The sequence below is a fragment of the Clupea harengus genome, chromosome 21 (genome assembly GCF_900700415.2).
Source record: "Clupea harengus chromosome 21, Ch_v2.0.2, whole genome shotgun sequence".
Classification (NCBI taxonomy): Eukaryota; Metazoa; Chordata; class Actinopteri; order Clupeiformes; family Clupeidae; genus Clupea; species Clupea harengus.
This window is the reverse complement of record NC_045172.1, coordinates 21,248,398-21,270,686: the sequence shown is the minus strand read 5'-3', so window position 1 is coordinate 21,270,686 and position 22,289 is coordinate 21,248,398. Positions and strand designations below refer to the sequence as shown.

At 43.8% G+C, this 22,289-nt stretch overlaps 1 pseudogene; it reads right to left on the bottom strand.

Moving 5' to 3' along the window:
- Positions 1-22,289, bottom strand: part of LOC116218148 — a 79,333-nt pseudogene that overhangs the window by 21,023 nt on the left and 36,021 nt on the right.

The following is a 22,289-nucleotide window of genomic DNA, read 5'->3' as shown; positions in this document are numbered from 1 at the left end:
ATGTGAGTATGGTTGATGTTTCTGCTAATCTGTTAATTCTGTTACTTCAACAAGTGTAGCTGTCTAGCCCTGGATAACATAATAATAATGTTTTTCGGTTATTACAGAGGTTATTGCAGGTTAGTCTGTCTACACTTGCATTTAGCTTTCCCTTCTCACACACTTTTCAGGGCTTTAACCATCATGCTGTTTTTCCACGGTACAGTCTGTCTGCTCAGAGATTTATTGACTTTTACCACTGCAACAACATCCATTACCTTCGAAATTTTCAAGTTAAAATTATCCAGGAGTACATCAACTGTCTGTGCTCGGATGATTGATGACAAAACTATGGCCTCCATGAACTGAGCATTAGTACTGTTGTTCATGTACCTTTTCTTAGAACAGAACAGAAACAGAGCTTATTCAATTTGAGTGAACAGTAAGTCAAAGAAGACACAGAAGTGATCAGAACGTCCCTGACCATAACAGAAGAAATGTTGACACCTTTAGAAATAACCAGCTGCAGGGTGTGACCTTGAGTGTGACCTTGAGTGTGCGTAGGCTCTTTCACATGCTGCGAGAGACCAAAAGTAGTAGCACTTGTGAGATCTTGTAAAATCAGACCTATTAAGGTCCCTGAATCAGTAGTACCAGTTATTGTTGTCAATATGCCTTTAAAGCTCTGCGAGTTTTTGTCCCAAAATCATAAAAAGAACACCCCCAGAAAAGAACACCCCCCTTTAATCTTCTACATATATGCCACTTGTGCATCAATGTTTTTAGTTAGAGGAAATATACAAAAACATCAAGGCATGTCAGACAACCTAGGCCTGTGTCCCCTAAGGGTTAATGGAAGCTGTTTTTTAGTGACTTTAGGACAATGCCAGTGAACCATTAACTATTTGCTGCAAGTCAGTTGTTACACAGTTTTCTAAAAAGTCAGATGTAGTAGTATATCGAGACAACATCGAGAAACTCAAACTGTTTAGAGTTTTTTGGTCATTTGCAAATTGTAAATTGGTCAACATTAAATTGTGACATAAGAATTAAGATATTTCTAGGTGGTCGTAGAGACAGAAGAGTTTCAATGTTTGCCTGTGTGCTGTAGAAGGTCAGTTTTGATTTTTTTCACTAATTCATAAAAATGTTCTGTGGAAAGGAGGTTTGTAAGCTTGTCAATCATGGCAAACAGAATGTGAGTATGGTTGATGTTTCTGCTAATCTGTTAATTCTGTTACTTCAACAAGTGTAGCTGTCTAGCCCTGGATAACATAATAATAATGTTTTTCAGTTATTACAGAGGTCAGAGTGGATTTGCAGGTTAGTCAGTCTACACTTGCATTTAGCTTTCCCTTCTCACACACTTTTCAGGGCTTTAACCATCATGCTGTTTCTCCACGGTACTCTCTGTCTGCTCAGAGATTTATTGACTTTTACCACTGCAACAACATCCATTACCTTCGAAATTTTCAAGTTAAAATTATCAACTGTCTGTGCTCGGATGATTGATGACAAAACTATGGCCTCCATGAACTGAGCATTAGTAATGTTGTTCATGTACCTTTTCTTAGAACAGAACAGAAACAGAGCTTATTCAATTTGAACCTCCAGAGAGAACAGTAAGTCAAAGAAGACACAGAAATGATCAGAACGTCCCTGACCATAACAGAAGAAATGTTGACACCTTTAGAAATAACCAGCTGCAGGGTGTGACCTTGAGTGTGACCTTGAGTGTGCGTAGGCTCTTTCACATGCTGCGAGAGACCAAAAGTGTCAAGTAGTGCAGTCTGAGGTTGTCGGCATACAAGTAACAGATATGACTGGTTTACCTCATAAGCTGCATGTACTCGATTCCATCTATTTCTAATCAACACGGATATAAAATACATTATAGGCAGACTGGGCCCCAGCTTGTTCTCAGAATAGCTGTCATGGTGCATCTCAACTAGAGTAGGAACCCTGAACACATCACAAAATGCTATCATTGTTTTGTACCCTGTTGCTGCTATCAGTAGTGCTTACTGCACAGTCTGTGTTCTGTGCTGGCAGGGGAGATGAAGGACAAGGCTGCTGCTGACGGTGTTGAAGTGGCCTTAGAAATCTTTCTGAAAGGGGATGGGTAAAGGGACAGGGGGGAAGGGGGGAAGGGGGGAAGGGTGCCCTGCGCTTTTTGGGTATGACTTGTGGGCTGGATGAGATAGAGAATGAGAAATGAGTCCCAGCACACGCCAGTTCCGTCATTTCCCTTGAGAAATCCATATGTGTGTGTGTGTTGGGGGGTGGGGGGGGGGGGGGGGGGGGTCGTGTCAGAAACTTAGCCTGAGTCATGTTCCCCAGTGGTGGGGAATGCGGTCGCCCTGTGCCACCTGTATTCTGTGTCTCCACCTGTGGTGAGGTGTTTGATGGTCCTTCATCATGACCGGGGGCAGGGGAATGAGGCTGGGGCTGCACCTGTAGTGTTGAATCAGTGCAAGGGGCAGTAGTGTTGAATCAGTGCAAGCACCTGTAGTGCTGAATCAGTGCAAGGGGCAGATGGGTGGTGGAGAGCAAAGAGAAGGGTGTCCTTTAGTGCTTTCACTCTGGTCCTCCTTCAGTGGGCACCATCAGTCCTAAAAACATTATCTGCGCCCCAAGAATAGATTAAACTTGTCAAAACAATTCAGACCTTTTAGGTCTAAAATAATGATCTGCGCCCCAAGAATAGATTAAACTTGTCAATATAAATTAAGACCTTTTAGAATGCAGGGTCTGCCCTTCATGTGTTGAGTAAAATATATTAGTTCCACGGGCTGGAGGAGGCCTACGGATGAACTTTAGAGCTGTCACTTTCTCAAGTGTACTAAACATGCAGAATAATTCGATCGACCGTCCGGTGCTGGGAGAGAATGTTGGGAAGCTCCTCGTGAGGTAGACAGCATGATAGCTCTGATCTGAGGTCTACGTTCCAGATGGTAGGATCGGCCTACGACCAGAGTGCTCGGTGCGGTGTTAGCCTCGTCAAACGAGAGCCGCTGCTTCTTAAGCCACATGTCTCTGCTAACCTGCTTTGAGCCTCTTTCACGTAGTTGGCTGATTTTGCTTTATTGTCGCTATCGCTGGGAATATCCTCTCCCAGATGAATTAGTGTTTTTGGAACAGTAGCATCGGTAGCATTAGGTTTCTGAGCCCATGATGAACAGTCCGGTGTGGCGGACGGTGAGACAGCAGCCTGTTGGTTTTGTGCTTTTGGTTTTGCTCCAAATTAGTGCCACCGCTTATACTCTCATATTGCCCGGCTGGTGATCGCCAGTTTTTTGACTGAGCTCTGTTGAGCCTTGGCTTAGCTTGTTGAGCTGTGTTAGCATTAGCTTGTTGAGGCTTGGCTTAGCTTGTTATGCTGTGTTAGCATTAGCTTTTGTTCTCTCACCCCCGAGTTCCAGTGAAATAATTCTGGAACCATTTCTCCCATCCTCCCATGTGTTCAGGCAGAATGGGGGTCATTTTCGCCTGTAGGGCAGCGGTTTTCCGCAGGCGTCTGTAGCATTTGGAGCAACATGAAGAGTCTGCTGTAAGCGGGGCCATGGTATTCTTGAGTTCTGTCATTCCAGCGGCTAGAGGACAAATCCGATAAAAGTGTCCGGTGTGTCACCAGCAAATCTATCATAAAGAGCTCTACCTATGTCACACATACACCAATCATAAAGAGATCTACCTAGGTCACACATACACCAATCATAAAGAGCTCTATGTCACACATACACCAATCATAAAGAGTTCTATGTCACACATACACCAATCATAAAGAGCTCTAGGTTACACATACACCAATCATAAATCAAAACTAGTGCAGCTGACTTATAATTCTAAACGTCCAGTTTCATGGGGAACAAAGGACTTTAAGGAGAGGGGGACAGAAAGAAAGAAAGAAAGAAAGAAAGAAAGCAAGATAGATAGATAGATAGATAGATAGATAAATAAATAAATAAATAAATAAATAAAGAGTGGGGGAGAGAGAGAGATGTGTGTGAGAAATGTGGCGTGTCACCTGACACTGTGTTTACAATCCACACCCAGAGCTGCAGTATTCTCCACTGGATGGTGTGGTTGCTATTCTCCTGATGGCTCTGCCAGATGCTTGAAAACAGGGGTGAGCAGGATAATAGCCTCAAAACAGCGCAACAGACACAGGAGAGGTGGGATGTACAACATAATAAGGCTCCGAGCTGCCAGGGCTGACGCCATTGTTCTCTCTTCTCTCCACTGCATATGGCTGCCTGCTAGGGTTTCCTTTTTGTTGCCGTTTAGTGCTACTTCATTGGTGCAGTGTACAAAAGCGTGAATGCAATTCAAGAGCTCGCCGGGATCAATTCAAGGAGGAGGCTGTGCTTTTGTTAGTCTGGAGTACAGGAGAACGACACATACATGAGGAGATTAGTGGGAATGGACACACACATACACACATGCACACACACAAACACACGAACACACACACACACACACACACACACACACACACACACTCATGCATGCATACACATGCACACACACACACACACACACACACACACACACACACACACACACACACACGCACACGCACACGCACACACGCACACACACAGTTTATAGATATATCTGTCCATGTCAGAGCTATGTAACTGTGCATTGTCTTCTACGGTGCACAATAAGGAACAATTTGCAGTAAAGTATAAGGTCCAGATACTCACAACAAAGCAGATTATATACAGCAAACAATGATTTGATGTTCATCTGACTGTTCCCACAGGATAAGGGGTAATAGAAGCATAACACGCACACACACACACACACACAGAGAGAGACAAATACACACACACACACACACACACACACACACACAGTAATGTAACTCAGCCTGGCCACTGTCAGGGCAACATGAGGTCCCCGAGTCCTATTTTATGGAAAATACATGGGGACACAAGCCGCATAGAATCGCTGTGATTTATCCTCCCTCTCCAGCAAAGTTTAACTCACAATGTGCTTGCCTAATGTGGGCTATAAATCTGGACCTGGCCTCCCCTATAGCTGAGAAGAGCCAGGACTCGGAGAGAGAGTGCGTCCCCGCAGCGCTCGCCCCTGCCCCCGTCCTCTTCCTGAGGTAGCCCAGCGACGGCCCCCAGGAGGAGAGGCTGGTGAGCGTCAGTGTGAAAGGAGAGAAATGGCACCTCGGAGGGATGATGACAGCAGCCGTCCCCCACCCCAGCATTCTCTTGTCTGTGCTCCAGCATGTCTCATTCCCTCTTGAAGACTTTTTATCAAACGGCAGACAGCCGGCTCCCTTCGATCCGCGCTCACTGCTTGTTCATACACACTGTACCTCAGCACCCAAGACCCATTTATTACATTGAACAGAGAGCACATGCAGTGATTTGACCATTTAATGCTTTTAAACTAACATTCCAATCAAATCACTTCGGCTGTGGAGGATACGGGGAGTAAGTTTCACTTCAATGATACTCGGCTTACACCTGGCAAGACAGGAGTCCTATTGATTAAAGACATGATAGATGTTTCCCTGAATTCCACCCTACTGTGCCTTAAGCCATTGCAGGCAAGCCTATACCTCCTGCTGGGCCTGTATCCAGAGGTATTCTCACCCTAACAACAGCAGCCCCTACCACTCATCACACTGTAGTGGGCAAAAAAAAAAAAAAATACACTTGATAAATGCGTCTTAAATGAACCTCAAATTCAGCTCTATGCAGGGCCCACAGACGTTTTTGTGAGGAAAGGGAAAGTGGAAACTAGAGATTAGATTAGACAGAAGGCAATGCGACATTACAGCACTGACAAGCATATGGTGTCGTAATTAATTTGTGGAATTAAGGACGGAATAATTACCTTGTTAATGCTGATGTATGTCATGCAGACGCACAGCGCCTGGACGGCCACTGAGCTGCCCGAACGTTATTTCTATCTATTTCTGTCTATTTCTATCTATTTCTATCTTAATCTCTCCGACAGGCTGCTCCATACGCCCCACTTCAATCTCCTGTCTTATGAGGCCATTTGCATTTTGATGTCTTAAAGTCTCTATCATCTGCCTGATCCACCATGACAGCAATTACATAGAAAAAACAGCAGTTAGTCTGTATTTACACCTCGCGCTTCTCCCTCCTGCAATATTCAAGACCATTTGCCACGTTGGCATGACCATCACAGTATATCAGATAAAGGTGAGTGTTTACTTGTGAGAGCAATCACAGCTATTATGCTGTTATGAATACTTTATATTGTTTTCGACATGTAACGGCAAACCTAAGAGCCGATTGAACCTTTTCCAAAACGGCTCATATCGAATGTGCAGAGATATAGTGCATATGGACTGCTCATATAGAATGTTCAGAGATATAGTGCATATGGACTGCTCATATAGAATGTGCAGAGATATAGTGCATATGGACTGCTCATATAGAATGTGCAGAGATATAGTGCATATGGACCGCTCATATCGAATGTGCAGAGATATAGTGCATATGAGCAGCTTTTTCATTTCCATGGGTCTGCTTTTGATTTTCCACAGGGATTACACCTCCATCTCCATGGTTAAGGTCAGTGTCACAATGTGCTGCTGTGGATCCCCTGGCTCAGGCCCAGGATCCTGATCCATCAGTGTGGCTTACCATGTTTGGCTTTACAGGACTTCCTGTCGCTCTGTAGGCTGTATCCTTCCGTGCAGCTGCATCGGTATGACCCGTACGTGTTAAGGCAGGTTTGGCTACACGTCCCGTACACAGAACACTCGTCGTGATCTACAGGGACAGGCAGAGTGAGAGAGAGGGAATGAGAGAGAGAGAGAGAGAGAGAGAGAGAGAGAAGAACCTGAATCACATCGGAGGTGTTTTCCGACATGACCTAATTACATAATGTTACCTTAATGCGGTGCTTGGGTTTCTCCTCACCATGCATATGCATGGCGGGAGTCTACTGAGAGCCCACTCGAGCTGCCAGCCGTAATAAGAATAGATTATGGGACGGAAATGGAAATTTGACACGGATTTAAGCACATTGCAATCTACCAGGCCACAACATGAGCGAGGAAATGCCACAGTGCAAATGCAGTCGGGCATTTGTTTTAGTATTTTTGAATCATTCATTGTTGTTAAGTAAAGTCAATTATGACCGTCAAAAAGATACAGAGAGAGGAATATGTGCAACTCAAACGCTTTAAAAGAAGCTGTGCTCTACAATGACACCATAGCACATTAACCACAACAGCTGTCATCGGCGTGAAGGACTTTTCCATTCTTTTCCTCACTGTACTTTTTTGTTGACTTGGGACGAGCCTAGCCCCCGTATCTCAACCTGGCCTCAGTTTAAACGCGACGTCTCCCTTCAGATAAATGTGTCTTATCTCCCTGTGCCATAAATGTCACCCATCCTAATCAGGCAGAGCCATCTGAAGGCTGATAGCATTTGGCGGGGCATGGCCAATAGATGGCTATCATTTGTCACGGCCCGCGCTTGTTAATGAGGTAAAGTTTAGCGTGGGTGAAGGATATTCGCTTTAGCACTGGGCCCACTAAGGGAGGTGGGCGGATTGGGGGGGTCGGGGGGTTCTAGTGTAGGGTGTGTTGGGGGTGAACCTCGTTTCCGCGAGGACGGCGCGGTGAATGTTTCCGCGAGGACGGCCCTCGCTCAGCTTACCTTTGCAACTCCTCCCATCTCCATCCACCTGGAAGCCGTCGTCGCAGAAACAGATCGTGCCGTTCCGCGTCATAACACAGCCGTACTGACACCTCAGCTCGTGGCACGCAGGCAGGAGCTCTGAAACACACACCCAAGGTCATCAAACGAGCTGACGTGACTTCAACCCTCCCTGCTCAACACAGTCATCACATCTGTTGTGTGCCTCAAAGAATGTTGGCCCAGGTTATATGAAACAAGGGGCAACAAAAGAAGTTGATGTAATGCAACTCAATTCAATTTTATTTATATAGTGCCAAAACAATACAATGGACTCTCTGCGCTTTACAGAGCGCCCAGGTCCTGAACCCCCTTAGAGCAAGCACAAGCCAAATGTAAGGCGAATCTCCATACAAAGTATGGAAAGAAAGAGGTGAGAGAAAGTGCAGCGACTTTCAGATTAAATATGGCGCTTACTCCATCATAAAGCCAGGTGTGGGCTAGCGATGGCTCCGGGGGCCATTATGCACATATACTCCTGCACCGTGATGTTAATGTCATTTTGAGAGCTGTTTCTCCTGACACATTGCCTGCGAGAATGCACCGGATCAAGGTTACTGTCAATAAGTGGCAGTAAACTGAAAATTGAGCGTCGATTCCGTGGTATTTATCACTTCAGCCGGACTAAGTGCCTATAATTGCACACATTCTTTAGAGGGCTGTCTTGGGCTGCCTGTAGCCTAAAATGTTCCAACTGCCTGCTCCCGCTATTGATTCCAAAAGATGATCTGAAAAATTGCGGTGATTTACAGTTGCTTGCACTACACAGGACTGCAATCAATTTCAATATTAATAACCAATTTAATCTCCTTTTTTTGTTCTCGCCATCATGATGGTAGGTCACCTTGGAAGCTATTATTTCCTCTGTAAGCTCAGCTAGAAAACCACAGTAGGATACTCCATAAGCAGCACACCAATCACAGTAGGATACTCCATAAGCAGCACACCAATTAGACTTTATTAGCGGCACCAACTACACCACAACACTGCGGTGCAACTCGGCCAGACATGAGAGCAATTACCAGTGCCAAGCCCGTCTCCCTGGTGGGCAGGATGTTTTTAATGTATGCCTTAATAAATATCCAGAGGGCAGGGCTGGCAGATGGGGCACGGGTGGCAGGGGGAGTCTTGGAGAACGAGCGCGATGATGAAGCGCATAGCTCAGGGGGAGGCCTACTTGACCAGTCTCAACGGGAGGCTGCGGAGGAGTGATGCATCGCTTGCTTCCTCAGCACCCAACAGAAACATTAATAACCCCCGACGCAAGGGCAGATTAATCCCTTAATCCGCAAACTGGGGCTTGAGCAGTTCACGCTATTTTAGACAAACACCAATGAAAAATAAATGGGAGCGTGCAGTAGTTCACTGAGAATTACAGTTTATTAAGTCCAAAACAGTTCATGTCCTGTATGTACATCTAAGAATAAAGAGGTAGGGAATTTAATTACCTGAAAGATATTTGACATGACTTTGAACCCATAGATATTATTCATTTTTTGTGCAAAGGTCCTGAAACACACTAATGTTTGTTCAGGTGTAGCGACCTGTACTGTTAAAAGAAATGCCACGTTGCATTCTGTTTTTCTCTTCTTTCATTTTATCGAATATTTTAAAAATGAGTCTTGTTAATTGATGAATAATTAAACACACAATTTACGGTGAACACAAAAGTAGGTAAATTAAAATTCAACTACTACTGTTTAATAGCATCTTTTAAACTGTCAACACAGATTGCCAATAAATCCATCAAGGTCAGCATGATTGACAGGCAGATTTGTTCTATGCGTAGCACATGAAGGGAAGGGATGAGGTAATTTTTTTATTTTATTTTTAAACAGCGATTGAGATGAAGAAGTAGACACAGATTTTTGGGGAGGGAAATACTTTGAAAGGTGTTAGTGACTTGCTGTACTAGCTGTATGTTGAAGTGCAAGATTGTGAATTCCACTGAGCTGTGTGTCAGGTGAACGTTGGCTGCCCCCAGATATTTGAACCATTACATCTCCACTAACAGAAGTAATAACAAAACACAGGCAGCCGTGCTGATTGAGTGTTTTTTTTTTTTAACATGTTAAATATTTCAGATTAATTGCAAAGATTAATCGCATTCATTTTGACAGCACTACTTAAAATATTTGAAAATGTGATGATGTCTTCATTTAGCAGGAAGAGCTGCATGGTAGCGATGCATAGTCACACAGACGCCCTCCAATTATCAGCTCGCAGACGGAAGTGCAAGAAAGATAGCAGAGAGCTGCCTGGCACCCGTTAAAGCTGTTTGTGAAAAAAAAAAGCACAGAAGATGAAACTTCAAAAAAAGTTCAAAAGTAAATTCCATGAAAAAAAAGAAAGAACAGAGCTACAAAAAAAATAGGTTAACGATTCAACAATTCTCCAACGGCTGTTCAAACATCCCGTCTAACACAAACTTCAGAACGTGAGCCTCCGTGTTCTCAGTTAGCTAGCGCGGCTGTGATGCTGTGATACTGGCGCCGCTGTGATGCTGTGATGCTGTGATGATGGCTGCGTGTTGAGTCTGGTGGTTGGAGAACAGGGCCATTAAGGCAGAGTCCTGGCTGTGTGAGATGCCTTATTTCCGTCACAGGCAGGTAAAATTATCTTCACATAACTCACTCCCATTCCCCCAAGGTGAGTTCCACTCCACGCTGGGCCCCTGCCCACCCCTCTGCAGAACTACTGAAGTAATTGGGTAAACAGAGCGAGTGTAGGGGTGGGGGTGGGGGTGGGGGTGGGTCTAGACACAAATGTGTGGGCGTCACGCGACATGGTGAGAAGCACGCCGATGGAGAGTGACCCCTGACCTTCATGTGCGCACAGACATGTGAGCAAATGTCATTATCACCCCCCCACACACACACACGCACACGTGCACACACACACGTACACAGTAATAACAGCAACAGTCAGGGCCCATTACACATCTCACCTACACACACACACACACACACACAAACACACACACACACACACAAACACACGGTAAAGAGATATCCTCACTGACAGCTGACAGCAATCTCCGTGTACAGACATCACAATTGCCACACATAAACACACACACACACGCACGCTCAGAAATAGACACATTTTATCCCCCCTTGCCTACTCAAATAGAGTGGCATACAAACATAAAACACTCTCACACATACACACACACACACACACACACACACACACACACACACATAACCTAACCCAGACAAAAAGAGGGGCACACAAACACACACATTCAAAAACACACATTCACAAGAAAACACACATACTCCATTCCATCTGCCCCACACAATAAAGTGGCACACACACACCATCTCACCTGGCCCACACAAATAAAGTGGCACACACACAGACACACACACACACACACACACACACACACACACACACACACACACACACACACACACACACAGTGCACTGGGACTGGTGTGAGGCGAGCATCAAGAGCAGTGGCATGACAGGCCCTATTACTCAGAAGCCATGGGGTTCACCTGCAGCCTCTGTCATTACCAAGCCCCGTCCCTCGGCCCCCGGCCCCCCGAGACCAGAGATGAGCAGGTAGGCCATCAGGCGAGAATGATGACTCTCTAATCAGCCTGTCGCTCGTGAGCAACCACCAGCCATGCAGCCAGAGAGGGAGCGCCTCCAATGCTGTGTATAAATAGAGGCACGCTATGCAGAACAAGCAGAGAGAAAAAGATAGCGCGCGCGAGAGAAAGAGAGCAAAGCAAGAGATAAAGAGAGAAGTAGAGTGAGGGAGAAAGAGAGAGAGAGAGAGAGAGAGAGAGAGAGAGAGAGAGCAGAGAAAAGCAAAGAGAAGGTGTGAAACAAGCCTGTTCTTACCCTAATCAACACTTTCACATTGGATGACACATACACTTCTTGCCACAGCCTCTGATTTAGCAAAAAGCATAGCACTACATAGAAAGCAGTAAACTACACAATTTGCCAAGGATGCTCACAAACAACACTAAGGCACACAAACAACACACTCCCACACAGAGCTACAAACAATACATTAATTAACTGGCATACATACATACGTACATACACCATCATCAATACTAATATGAAGTCCTGATATAATATAAGGTCTCACAAACTGAGAAACAATATGTGCTACTGTATACCTCCTCTCTTCTCTTTCTCTGCTGTTTTGTTATTTCTGTCTGACACTGTGACCCCTGCAAACTCACACCCAAAGAAACATACACACAACATACAGTATGTTTAAGGACAGAGGGGAGAAAAACACATTAAAACCAGAGTTTGCCATGGAGCGAACGAATCATTTAGTTTTGTTCGAGAAGCCCTTACTCCCATCCGGCGTGAGGAGAGAGGCCGATTGGCTGATGGTGTCTTCGCTGACAAACACACTCACAGTCAGTGAGCACACACCGCATCGCATCACAGCACAGCACAGCATAGCACAGCACAGCACAGCACAGCACAGCACAGCACAGCACAGCACAGCTTAGCATGGACATTCGCTGCAGCCATCTGAATTGATGCACAGGCTCGGATAATTTGGGGGTAAGTCACCACATACCAATAGATTAGGTTAACTTTTAAAACAATATCACATCATATATAATTTAGGCAAGGCAAGTTTATTTATATAGCAAACTCATTGGTAATTCAAATTGCTTTACAAATGAGCACATAAAAGAACATTAAAAATGGTAAAATTAAATATTAAAAAGGAAGCTAAATAAACAAAGGTAAGGAGTAAATAAACAAAAAATAGAATGCATTCGATCAGTTAACAAAAAAGCGTCTGAGAACAGTTGGGTCTTAAGTCTAGATTTGAGACTGGCCACAGTTGGAGTACCTTTGATGTCATTAGGAAATTAGTTCCAGAGCTGAGCAGCACAGCAGCTAAAAACTGCTTCACCATGTTTAGTTCTGACAGATTTCTTTCCAGTGGTCTGAGAGGTCTAGCAGGTGTGTACTGCTGAAACATATCTGAGAAGTCATTTGGGCCTGTCCCATTTAGTGATTTATAAACAAGCAGCAGTGTTTTAAAGTCAATTCTGTGACTTACTGGAAGCCAGTATAAAGACTTAAGTATTGGAGTAATGTGGTCAGTTCTTTTAGCTTACACAAGAACTCTACCAGCAGCACATTGTACCAGCTGAAGCTGTTCGATGGTCTTGTAGGAAGACCTGTAAAAAAAAAAAGCATTGCAGTAGTCAACCCTGCTGGAGATAAAAGCATGATTGAGTTTTTCAAAATCATGTTTGGCCATGATTGGCTATGTTTTTGAGATGGGAGCGAGCTGATTTAGGTATTGTTTTTACATGGTTGTTGAAACTTAGATCACAATCAATTAAGACACCAAGCTTTTTAAGAGTGTCCGTCACTTTAAGTCGTTTTGTGTCAAGATGAGTAGCAATCCTAAATCTCCCTTTTTTTCCCCCAAATAAGATTACTTCAGTTTTGTCTTTATTTAGGTGAAAGCAATTTTCCGACATCTAGCTGTTAATTTGGTCAATGCATTGACAACGAGATTCCAGGGGACCACTAGGACTTCACTCATAAAACCTGAACCAGGTTTCCATAATCTATAATCAGTTAGCATTCATAAGGGTCCATAATTCTCTTTATTGTCTTTAAAATCTTTTCAAACAATGTGCCAGAAAGATATGCTGCACCCAAAGTCGACATACTTAGGTATCAGACCAACTAAGCGATTATCCAACATCTTTAGAGACTCTAGAAGAACGAGTAGATGGTGTGTTCTTAGTTAGGTCATTAGCATACCGGTAGTATTTAAAGTCATTTCCCTACAAAAAACTGCAGCAACAGCACTTTAGAACTATTTGGGCAAAAAAAAAAAATATCAGTGTTTCTATCCCCATTGTTTGAAGGGTCCCACTGTTTTTTTCTGTATCCCTTCTCACGGCTGGTGTTGTTTTCCTTACCTTGCCGTGCATGGTCTTTGATTCAATCGGATGTATTCATCAGGGACCAGTGATGTTGAGAGGAAGAGACGAAGGTAGAGCATAGGAGCATAAGTAGTTTATTTGCTCCACGGGGACCGAGATCCAGGAGTACAAAACAAGGCAGCTTTTCCACAGCACCTGCACCGTGTCTCACAGTCTCTGAAGAGAGAGCAAGAGAGACTTGCCACACTTTAGACCCTCTGACGTGATGATATTTCATCCTCTGACTGCTATAAAAACAAGTCACTTGCTGTTAAAGCCAACCCAAATATATATACCTTAAAACTGTAAAGGAAATAAAGGAGATGCATAAATGGGTCTTGTAAGGTAGGAGTTGTCTGTAATCCAGGGGGCTGTCGTCCCCCAAAATAGTCCTGAGAATCATTAATATGATAATAAGGAGCCTGCATATCGCAGATGAATCATTCGCCCTCCGCAGAAGATCAAAGAAGCTTGCTCAGCTGGGGTTTGCAGGAAGGTATGTCTTTAAGGCTGGGTATTGTGTGTGATTGAGAGCCCTTGGCGCACAGGAGCATTTCAGGTGTAAAGAATGAATTTGAGGCAGCACGGGGGGGAAAAGAGACTTCAAGTGTTTTTTGTCTTCTTGAATAAATAACTAAATGCATGTGCTAAGGCTGTGATGGAGACGAGCGAAACGCTGAGCTACGTACGAGGCAGAATCTCAGTTCAAGGTTACGGTGGCCCGTACAAACAGTAGAGTGAGGGGACTCAAGGATTGTCCTTTGTGCTCTGATTTCTATAATGTGTTAGCTGTGGCAGGTATTATATGTGACATCGTCTCAAGCAGTGAGATGTGACAAATATCCCTCCGCCCCTCTCTTCAGGACCACCCTCCTCCAAACGGCGTAATTCTCCTGTCACCGGACGTCTATGGGAGACGACTGAGTGATTACACTGTAAATTCGCAGAGACCATAGCCTGGATGGATGTTTTATGGAAATGAAACTGCTCCCGTTTCGCCACAGATGCTCATGCCTTTGTGAGGCCTCTGTAATGATCAAGGCAGCCACACCGCAAGTGCCACACTGAGGGCAGTGGGACGTAAGGCCCCAATGCATGGTGGGATACAGAATATTAGCCTGGCACTACCTGCCTATCGCTCCAGGCTCAGCTTTTCACTTGGATTAGAGTCTGGAACTGCTGTTCACAAGATGAATCGTAGGGGCCATGAAATACTGAAAACTGAAAATACTGAAAACTGTAGCACAGTTTTGAAATAATTAAAAATGAAATACTGAAAACTGTAGTGCAGATGTTTCTGGTCATAGAGGTGTTACACATTATATAAAGTGAAACATTAACAATCGGAATACTGATTGTCTGGTCACAGCAAGGTTTAAACCATTTTCCAAACTGAATCATAAACAGAATACTTCAGTACGAATAGGAGGAATATTTATGTAGTTTGGATAAACAAAACAATGTGTCCAATTAAAAAACATTTTGAATGTTGAACAAGTGAAGTATGTGTTCATTTACTGTCATCTCCTTTGTATTTTCTCTATGTCAAAGAGTCAAAACAATGTGTCCAATTAAAGACATTTTTAAGGTTGAACAAGTGAAGTATATGTTCATTTACTGTCATCTCCTTTGTATTTTCTCTACGTTAAAGAGTCTATTGCATGCAGTTGCATGCCTGTTGCCAGGAAAGAAACAAATTACAGCGATCACTTTCTAGATCCTCATGAATCATCCGGTAGCCCCGGATCATGAATCTTCACAATGAGAAAAAAGGCAACAGCAAGCGCCATCATGCCACTGGCGACCACAGACGCTTTTATTCTATTTGCTTAATTCCCCAGAGCACTGCAGTGGTCACCTACGGGCCACGTGCATTTTTCACTGACAAAACAATGCCCCAAAGGCTCCCCAATCCACCAAGGAGAAGAGAGAGGGGGGAAGTTTCAACCCGCAGCGGCACACAACACAGGCTCTGAACCATAAAAAGAAAGAAAAACCAGCAAGTCTCTCGTTATATTATCAAACAAAAACTTATATTTAGTCTAATCAAAGGACATTCAAACACTAATGAGGACCATTAACCTCTCTTGCCTCTCGTCTCTTGTACACCGATGTGATTCTGAAGAAAGTATCAAAACTTCCAATTAGGCAGACGGTGAATTTCTCAAGGTCAAAGTGAAGGGCTTTGGCAGTTTCTTTGAGAGAAATACTTATTAACCAGCTTTCTTTAAACGCCTCCATTAGACGGCCCTCATTAGTGAATTAAACCCCCCTGCTGTGTATATAAAAATCCTGTGTTGACACTTTCTCATATCTCCTCAGAGACTTATGTGACATGTTTCCCCCGAACAAAGTAAAGTGTACATTTGCAGACCGCATAGTTCTAGGTGTTTGATCAGGCTACACTTGGACTCTCGGCGCATAAGGCACCATATGGCTGCCTATGCGTCTCCCATTGTTTTTTCGAGCCATTGTCTTTGTGAGCACCTGTGTGTCGAGTGTGGGCGGGAGCACTCTAATTTGACAATCACATCTAAAACAGGCTCTGAACCGTTTTTTTTCTTCTTTTTTTTTTTGGTTTCGTTTAGTTTTAACAAGCCTTCACACACAGGATATGCCTGAAGTCCATGGTGGACTGTTTAGCTCCATGGCTTGGAGAGGCAATTTGATACCACAATACATTTCTGCGCTTACAGTCCCTTGGTCCTGGTGCACCCAAATAAATAATTCATAAGGGCTCTTGCTCCCTCTCTCTCTCTCTCTCTCCCTCTCCCTCTCCCTCTCCCTCTCTCTCTCTCTCCCTCTCTCTCTCGTTCTCTCTCTGTGGTGAAAGAGAAGTGAGAATAAGGGCTAGTCCCTATATAGTCCACATGAAGGCGTTTTGCATGAGCTGTCATGTATGCTTATTGAAGAGGGAGACGAAAACTTTTCCATTTCGCCCTGTTGGATTTAGCCAACTTTTTCTCGGGTGCCCTACATTCCGTCTTTTCCCAGAACTCAGTCGTGGCCCAATCGGCAGATGCATAATGAAATAAACAAAAACACAAATAAATAAATAAATGCAATAAAACAAACTATTGGAACACTGGTCCATGAGGTTCTCCAAAGAGAGTAGCTGGTGTAAGAGCCGCATACATGTGTCGCTGAACCACCCTAATCAACACTGCGTGGTGTGGTTTAACACAGCAAGTCCAGTGCTTTCTTCCAGGCCCATGAGGGAGAAGTGAAATTCAGCCCCCAACACACAACACTCAGCAAGGCCTCTAAAGCCATGTGAAGCCAAGACAGTTTGGTCAGTTCAATGTTTTATGAGCTCAGTGCTATGAAATGCATATGTACTGTGTGAATCCATGTGGGTGTCCCACGCTAGGCTACGAGGGGATTTAAGGACTGGAAGTCATTATGAAGGACATATATTCCTCAGGTTTAAGCGTGTTCGACATCCCACATGTATCTATACCTTCACCCCATCTACGCCTGCCAACAAATATCCCACCCCCTGTCTCCAATCTATGCATCCCCAAATCGACATTTAAAAGTTTCAAGGTAAGTTTCAAGTTTTGTATTTAGGCTTTCATTGCCAGTACTATATAAATGATTCATTATTTTCAAGTGCACAATCTATCTGATACACTTTGCTAGCAATGAAGCAGAAAACAAGCCTGGTGTTCATGCAGCCCTAAAGTGGACATCCTGAAAAATGATCCTGAAAAAAGAAACTCGTGTATGAGAAAGGCCTGGAGTATGGAGAGGGAAATAGTAAAATAACAGACTCTGTGATCAGTGAACATGAGCTCATGATCTCAAAGCAACTTTTCACTTTTTCAACTCATTTTTTGTCATGGTCTAACATACATGTGTTACATACTTTACTTGAGATGGAATGATATTACAGTTTAAGGTTATAGTTATAGTTATGGTCTAACCAGCATGTAGAAGTATCAACACTGGAAAACAACTGGTCTGAATTAATACTGCACAGACATGCTCACATAGAATTCAGTGCAGTAATTACATTTTCAATTCAAAGTAATTCAATTTGTGGTCCAAATATTTATGTACGTTCACCTCACATACATGACATGCAAGAGTTTGCATCATGGGGTCTAAGCAGCTTGAATGAAGCCCATAATATTCACAATGCTATCAGCGCCGCGGCGCAGACTGCTGTGAATACATACTGTGCACACATATGTCAGTGCCGGCTCAGGATAGAGTTCTAATTAACTGGTGGAGGGAACAGTCTGTGTGTGCTCTTCCCTTCGGCTTCCCGGCGGAGAGACAGACAGAGCCGAGACTGCTGCTGCTGCCGGTGCTGCTGCTGCTGCTCTGGGCCCCCAGGGGACCCATCCAGGAGAGACTCTGCTCTACGCTGCTCCGCCAGTGCTACGTACAGGAGGGACGAGACAAGGTCTCCGGGCGGCGTGTCGCGTCCCCAGCGGACGACTTGACACGAGGCCGCGTTCGGCCTGAGCATAGACCTCCCCTGGTAGAAAGCTACTACTTAAAAGTCTTGTGTGCGCAAGGGTCTGCCAAGGCTGCCCTGTCTGTTCAGAGAGCAGTAATTCACCTTTAAAGAGGACACACAGTACCCAAGAAACGCACAATAGAGCCTAAACTCTCTTTAAAAACCAACCGCACAGATAAGACTGGATTTAATATGGGGGGAAAACTGAATGCATCACCAGCTTTCATTATTCAATCATTCTAACTCAGCTGTTACTGTTGTGTCTGTTGGACAGTGCTTAATGTTACTCTGTTGTGTATGTTGGACAGTGTTTAATGTCACTGTGCTGTGTCTGTTGGACAGTGTTTAATGTTACTGTTGTGTCTGTTGGACAGTGTTTAATGTTACTGTGCTGTGTCTGTTGGACAGTGTTTAATGACAGATCTAGAGCATGCTGTACCTCGACAGTGGACTCCCTCGTCGTAGCCGTCCTCACAGTCTAGCACTCCGTCACAGAGCTTGTTGAAGTGAATGCACTTCCTTGTGCCGATGCACTGTATGTGATTGAGTGGACATTTCAGCACTACTTCCCCAGAACCTACAAAACAAACAAACAAACAAACAAACAAACAGAAACATGTTAAGGTAAATTCATACCTGCTGAGTATAGGCCATGCAGTCTTTCGTGATCAGACACATTGTAAATGCCTCAGCAAAGTGGGTTGTTTTGTACCAGACTATCAGTGATGTGTTGAACAGCACAAGTTCAGTCAAACAGAAAATTATGAGTGGTGTTTAACTGAGCCTCTTGCTGGTAGCTGCTAAATAAAGGGCTTCAGAAAACTAAATGACCTGCGTACTTCATATGATGCTTTCAAGTGGAATTTGTGGACATCACATTGTTGAAATTGTTGCAAATTCATTGTTGACCCACAGCACAGAACAAAGAACTTACAGGTGCAGTCAAAATGTCCGTCAAGTACGTTGTTCAAAAAGTCACGTCAAGTAGAAGCTTTTCACCGGATCAGACGCAGGGCACTTTGGCGCCATGTTCGATTTAGCATCAGAATCAGTTACAAACACCCAGCCCTACCATCAGCATACACACATGCTGGCACTATGCCTTTCCCTGTGCTCTCCCCCATCTCCTCTCAAGCGTCGCCTCAGCGCGCGCGTGTGTGTGTGTGTGTGTGTGTGTGTGTGTGTGTGTGTGTGTGTGCGCCGTCGCCACCTCCGTTCCAGCCTCTGCTGAGGTATCAATCACATCCACAGGACTCCCTCCAGGCTCCCCGAGTGGATCTCTGCTCCACTTTCCAGATCTCAGCATGACCATCATGTCTAATTTAACACATGTGATGAAAACTGTTTCAAAATATCCTTCCCCTCGTGCTCGCTCCCTGGTGGAGTTTACCGTGAAGAACTATCCCCGCAGCTCAGCGAAGGTAGATAATGTCAGCACAACACGTATGGTGCTGCAAGCTCTGGCTTGGTATGTAAAATGTAAAAAAAAATATGATGTACTGTACATAAACAAAACTTGTCCATTTAGTTAAAAACATGATATTTGACCACACGGTTATTTTTTTGTAGCTCTAACTGGTTGCAAGCCACCATTTGTATTTTCTTTGTATTTTGTATTGTATCCCCCCCCCCCCACCCCCCCTCCCCCTACCCTTTGTCTTTCTCCACACAGCCACAACACAACCATAAATATTGCTGGGGAAATTGTTGGCGGCCATGATCAAAGAAATTAAATTAAGAAACCATTGTAGGCGGCCATGGTCCAAGAAATGAAATTAAGATACCATTGCTGACCAGCATGTTATCCATCTCATTATTCAGAACACAGCAGTCGGTCAGGCTCAGTGATCATACCACTGTTAGTATGCTCAGTTCATCATTAAGGTTAGTCATTACCGAACTCCATTACAGATCATTTAGTTAATATTATTACAGTGAAACTGCAGTTCTTTCCACGATTTATTTTTTCCACATTGTGTGGCTTTGATTTCATTGTTTATGAGGTGTACTCTCATGTTAGAATTGCACAAGCCGACATTAAATTGGTATAATCTATCAAGTTACAATGGCATCTGCTCAACAATGTGCCAACACAGCAGGTCTTCCACTAGTCATGGTACCAGTGTGGCTAATTTCCTCAGCATCATTAAGTTTACTAAGCACAGCTTTGTGTAAGATGTAACTTCAGCAATACAACTGAGCACCACACCGTACACTTCCATTGCAAACATGTGTGTACTTCTTATTAGGATTATATCAGCAACATTTTTACGAAAAAACAAAGTACGTCATCTTGTGACATGCTCAGTAAGCAGCCAGTAGAGGCAACTGGACTCGAACACAGGCCCCGTGCTGGATGCTGGATGATGAACACACTGATATAAAAACAGGTTACCCTCAGCAACCTGCGACCAGCATCTCCCAAAACACTTTGTAAAGAAAAAAAAGTCCACGCCGACCTTGGGCACGAGATCAGAGAACTCCTTTTTTTTTTGTTTTCTTGTTCTTCTTTTCTTTTCTTTTTTTCTTAGAACTGTCATCTTCTGCTCACTCCTCTCTCCACTTTGCGGATGGATTACACACTAATCTAACGTGATTAGGAGGATGAATATTCAGCGGCTGCAGAAAGTCGCTTCAGCACACAGATGGCGTTTAACAGTTGAAGGATGAGTCTATATGAACACCCCGAATGGGAATCTCCATCCATTTATTTATTAAGTTATTTATATATTCCCCTCCCAACACAGATGAACAGACTCCGACGAAACTCTAAAAAACTAAGTTGCGACGCGGAGCGTGTGTCTCTCAGGCAGATGCTGTCCCCTTGGCTGTGATTTTGGGGCGTGCTGACGCCAAAAGGTGACAACGCACCATGCTCAGCATCTTGCATTGACAAGTTCCCAGAATGCACGCAGAGGGGATCCGTGGAGCAGTTTAATTTTTTTGTCAGAGGGGGGAGGTTATGATGTTGTGGAACTGTAATGAATTAATGATTAAAATGAAACGATTGCCACACAGCTTGAATTTATAATGTGGGCCTGGACAGAGAGGGAGTTTCAAACAGTGGCACTCTCTCCATGCCAATTAGTTTTCCTGCCATTTATTTGATTGAATGGATTATGTTTGCACCCTGAGTTGCACCATAATTACGCACAGTGCTACACTGAAATGTCAACACAATTTAAGTATGATGAATTCTACTCATGTAGGACTGTGTCATTTCAGAACAGCAAATAAACAAACTGGACTGATTGTTAATCTGGAGATTCTTGTGTGTGTGTGTGTGTGTGTGTGTGTGTGTGTGTGTGTGTGTGTGTGTGTGTGTGTGGAGGGGGGCATTCAAGTCTGCGTGGCTGGGGTGGTTGGCGTGGGGGGGGGGTGTATGTGTGAGAAAGAGTGTAAATGTTGGTTTAAACAATAAGGCTGTAACAGATTATGTTTATTTTTATTATTGTTTGTTAATGTTGTTTCATTGTTTAATCAATGTTTATTATTCCATACAGATTATGGATAGACTACAATGTGGAAAGCCTAAAGAGGCATCCTCTAGTACATGAGTAATATTCGGGCTATCGTAAGTCTAATTGTGTTTTGTAAATGTTTTGTCTATGTGTATTGTTTAATGTATACTCTCTATAATACTTGAATTTTTACTCTCCGATGTGTTTTCTCCGTATAACCTGAGCTGCTTTAACTTAAATGTATATTCATGACGGACCACAGGGAGACTAGTGACCACTTTGTGGAAGCTAATAGGGATCCAAATAAACAACAAACAATAAATAAACATGCCTGGCAGTTACTTTAACTAGTCTGTACACAACCAAGAGAAATAATCCCTTTTGTCTCCAGCACATCTGACTCACGGCAGCGGGCATTAACCATAGAGGTTCAGCAATCCACTTTGCACTCGATTAAGAAAATGATCAGGGATTGAAAAACAGAGAGAAATAACGGAGCAAAAAATGCTTCAACTGCAATCACATGTTTCTTACACATGCCACACACACACACACACACACACACACACGCACACACACAAACCATACACATACATAAACTGGGATCCAACCTTTACACATGTATCAAAGTGCATGTACATACTGCAGAGAGAAGTACAAGCGCTCCTCTAAGAGGCGAGCATGACTGCGTGTACAGTATATTCCCACAAACACTTCTTCACACAGTGATAT